Source organism: Asterias amurensis, chromosome 11 (genome assembly GCF_032118995.1).
Source record: "Asterias amurensis chromosome 11, ASM3211899v1".
NCBI classification, from domain to species: Eukaryota; Metazoa; Echinodermata; class Asteroidea; order Forcipulatida; family Asteriidae; genus Asterias; species Asterias amurensis.
In genome coordinates, this window is record NC_092658.1 from 17,847,972 (window position 1) to 17,852,972 (window position 5,001).

Below are 5,001 nucleotides of genomic sequence, written 5' to 3' on the forward strand. Positions count from 1 at the left end.
GTATCAAGAAGTCTGGAAGCCGCTCTAAAACTTTGAAATCTGAATTGGGGGACATGCCAGAATGACGCAGGTTTGACCGTGAGCAAGTATGTCAACTATTTACCTGAACTGACTCTTAATTAAACATTACTGGAACCCCCATTACTGGGATATAATTTTAACTTTGTAAAGTTTGAACCTCCCTAAACATACCCTGGTAGTTGTAAAATTTGATATAACAATGATATCAATTTTACAACTACTAGGACGTGTGCACACATACACTTTTGGAAATAAAGACGAAACGGTAATTTAGAATTAATTGTAAATTATGCATATTTTCCGCGATTCCTTGTTTCTACATAATTTTGATACTTTGTTTTGGGTTGTTTCAAGAGACATTTTGCTTGAAATTTGAGGGGAAAATTATATAACTTTTACTAAAGGGCTTATGTATACATAAATTAGTGTAAATATAAAATAGAGGCAAAAATTATAACTTACAATTTTTGCAAACTATTTTCAGGTCAAGCCATTTTTGTGCTTTTATATAGATGGCCCAGACTTAAATCTTCTAGCGCCTCCTTTGCTTATATATACGCCGGGTGACGCTTCAATGAAATAGGAATGGAAGACCTGTATAGAACTCTTTGTCTGTACTGTAATTCCGTACACAGTATTTAAGAACACAAAAATGCAGGGCCGCCAGGTCTATAGGAATGGCGCCCAGTCACGGCATTATGTCCTCCCACCGAACAAAACTCAATCTTCATGCTCCTTCGCTTTGCGTATAGGCATGAAAAAATAGTTTTGCTTTATCGGGCGACATAAAAATTACACTGACACATCAGTCTGATTCCAAAGAATTGGTGTAGCAGCCGACAAAGAATATCGGTTAAAAAGGTTTTGTTTCATTACCTCAAAGCGGATCACGGTTTGCAGAAAGTGTCTTGTAGCCATCTTGGTACATATGGTCCTTCTTATAGCTCGATTTCTCTCTTGGATGCCTTCTCTGATGCTAAAACTCTCTGTCTGTCCTCTGAGGAAATGCTGGTTTTCTCCCCACTCTCTAGATGTTGGATGGTTATCCAACCAGATTTACTTGTGTCAGTTTTCCCAACCAAATTTCCAACTGTCCGCAGAAAGAGAACGTTGCTATTTTCCTTTTTTGTAAGCTGTTGTGCCTCTCCCGCTCGAAGCTCTTTGAATCTTACATCATTCTCGTTTGTTGTTGCGTTTGTGATCGACTGGAACTTTCGGTCGAAATAATGCTGACAATATTAATATGTAGAATGGCAAGTCGACTCATCTGTATTATACATCGTTTCTCGGTAGTACTGATTTACTAATGTACAAGGTATTGAGGTGTATCCTCTGGCGTATATCGGCAAGACCTATTCTTTTAGCGCCTCTTGTATACTACAGGGTTATGCTTCATTGAACTAGGAATGTCAACTATTTCCTTGACTTGTTATTGGAATCAATGGACGCTGATGTTGTGGTACCCGCAGATTCTCTGTGTAACAACGGGACAAACTTTAAGATGTCACACAGCTTTAGTGAGAAGTTGGCAAGGCACCAATTCGTTTTGAGATTAACCACGGTGGAAGGATGTAATAATAAATCTGAGTAATGAGTACTGAGTGCTAACACACATCGGTGTATAGGCCTATGGGTAAAACCAAAATATTAATATTCTTTATCCCCGATGCAAATTAAACATAATAAATCGTTTGCAGTACCCGCTGCTAAAACATGGGATTCGTACTGACTCTATACAGCATAGCCATCGGGCAATGTGGTCTAGTTGGTATGACACTGTTCTAGAATTGCAAAGGTCGTGGGTTCGAATCTCACCCGAGTAACATGCCTTATTTTTTTTCACAAAACTCGGTTAGTACCGAGTTTACAAGGAATTGTTACACACATCTGAGTATATGGGTAAAAAAAACTCATGTCGCACCCGATTTTGGTGGATCTGGAACCTGAGATCCGATCTGGGCCAAATCACATAGCAAATCTTTAGGAGAAAACAAAGCTTGAAACATTTCTTTTCTAAGCAAAGTCGGTCACTAGCCACAACATGCAAACTTAATGTAACCTTTGCAAATAATTTGTTTTTGCTAAGCAATACTTTTATGTGATTACATTTGTGTATAGTGCCTGCATGCTCTGTCAAATAGGGACAAGTATAATAGATGCTTAACGGCATATATTTTTTTCTTACTGTGCGATTTCCATTTCAACGCAAAGGCAATCCCTAGGGCCCCCTACTTCTTGGAATAAATACTTGGCTGCAGGGGCGTCAATCCGCGTTGAAAGATGGGGGACGCATAACATTTACGGCCTGGGGTCCGGGGCCCGCTTTAGGGCCGGCATTTTTGTTTGTTTAGGCCGTAGATGCTCTCTATGGCAATCTAGGGAGTCTGAGGGGTGACGTCCCCCTCCCAGATAGTGGAATTTAATGCCTATTTCAAGCTATGGTGCACTTTTTTTGCTATCATGGTCATTGTATTTAAAATCAAAAAACAACTCAATGTAGCTTCGTAATATCCGATATTGTTTCTGCATTATATATGCTCAGATGGCGTTTCATCCCTATCATCACCAGCATCGTCTAGGGCGGATAAAGACAAGACATTTAATTGGGTTGGAGGGGGTGGGGTTGGTGGAGGTGGGGGGGGGGCAAGTCTGTTAAAGATGGAGCCTGCGATAAAGCAGGGCGCTAAGCCAAAGGCCCAGGAAGTTTTGCATTGTACATGCTCTGCGTTGCAATCTCAGAGAGCTACTGGCCAACGAAACGGAACAATAAGCCTTCAAAATTTGAGCAGTAGAATTTGGGCCTTTTCAGATTTTGGAAATGCTTGGACTTCCATTATCAATGCAAAAATGGGTATGTGTAGTGGACTGTTTGTTTATACGCAAGGTTTCAAATGACAGACAGAGACAGCACGTCACCGTGAAGTAAAACATACAGTAGCCTATCTACAATAGAACTAAAAAGTACATTTTGGAACCTCCTTAACACATTCTGACCTAGTGGTAACCGGTCCAAGGCATCAAACATGTTTTAAAGGGACAGTCAATATATTCCAATAATTTTTACTGCATTTCAATACACACAGAGTCTTATAGTAATACAATTTATTTAAACAATACTGGAACCCCCATTACTGGGCTATAATTTTAATTTTGTAAAGTTTGAACCTCCCTAAACATGCCCTGATAGTTGTAAAATTTGATATAACAATGATATCAATTTTACACCTACCAGGACGTGTGCACACATACACTTGTGGAAATAAAGACGAAACGGCAATTTAGAATTTGTAGATTATGCATATTTTCCGTGATTCCTTGTTTCTGCATAATTATTTGATACTTTGTTTTGGGTTGTTTCAAGAGACATTTTGCTTGAAATTTGAGGGGAAAATTATATAACTTTTACTACATGGCTTATGTATAAATAAATTTGTGTAAATAGAAAACAAACATTACAACTTACAATTTATGCAAACTATGCATATTTTCAGGTCAAGCCATTTTTGTGCTTTTATATAGACAGCCCAAACTTAAATCTTATAGCGCCTCCTTAGCTTATATATACGCCGGGTAACGCTTCAATGAAATGGGAATGGAAGACCTGTATAGAACTCTTTGTCTGTGCTGTAATTCCGTACACTGTATTTTTAAGAACACGAAAATGCAGGGCCGCCAGGTCGATAGGAATGGCGCCCAGTCACGGCATTATGTCCTCCCACCGAACAAAACTCAATCTTCATGCTCCTTCGCTTTGCGTATAGGCATGAGGGGAAAAAATACTTGTACTCTATCGGGCGACATAAAAATTACACTGACACATGTAACATTCGCCTCTCTCGGAGAGGGGCAATGCGAAGCGCTTTCGTACATTCAGCGAATGTTGTGAAGAGGGTAATTCGCCATCGATTTGCGTAAGCATTTGGTAAGCCATTGGTACTGTTTGTAAAGCGTGCGTATTATGCGTAAGATATTGGTAAGGAGGAGTTTAGGGACGACCGAGAACATATTCACTATCAAATTGCAACATTTGGGCGAATTCATCGCGAATTTCAAACATTCATATTCGCAAGATATCGCCCAAGTGTGAGAGTAGCATCAAGACACACGATTCAACAAAACTGGGGAACATTGTGTGCCCCCCCCCCCCCCAACCCAGGATTGAGGGCAATGACGGGACACAGGGTTTGGTCTTACACACTGCAAAACATGAGTTTCATGATAAAGGTGGACCAGAGACACGGGGGACATTTGATATTGTGTCCCCACCCCTCGAAAATGTAGTGGGGTGGGGTAGGGAGACACGGCCTTTCCACTATTTCAAGGGGGAGGTGCAAATCTGCCAACGATGGAGCATGCGTGTGAGAAGCCATTACAGCATGGGTGCGGACCCGATCAAGGGCCCGGGAAAATTGTGCATTTTAGATGCTCTGTGGTGCAATAAAGGGACAATTTTGAGGGGGACATTTGATATAGTGTCCACCACCCTTCAAAAAGTTGTGTCATCCTTTGCCCCCAGGATTAATGTACATGGTGCGACACAGGGTTTGGTCTTACACAGTGCAAAATTTAGGCTTCATGATAAAGGTGGTCAAAAACATGACAAGGGCAGGGAGGGATGGCAATTTGATATTGTGCCCCCCCCCCCACCCTTCAAAAGTGTGTGGGGGGGGGGGCTTGTCCCCCTGTGCCTCCCCAGATTGACGCCCATGGTGTTAAGCACACTTCTGTTTGTGCTTAGCAAATGTTTATGCTTAAAGCATGGTTTATAAAATTGGGAAAAAAAATGCAATAGTACAAACTTTTGAATATTATTTACAGCCCTGCAACTTATTGTAATAGGAAAGCAAAGTGAAGCGGTTTCCAAAAATGGGTTTTCTCCACAGCACAAAAAGTAGTTCTGGATCAAATATAAATTGACAGGATGAACAAACTAATGTTTTACAAATAACCCTGAAAATAAAACAAAAGTGGATGCAATAG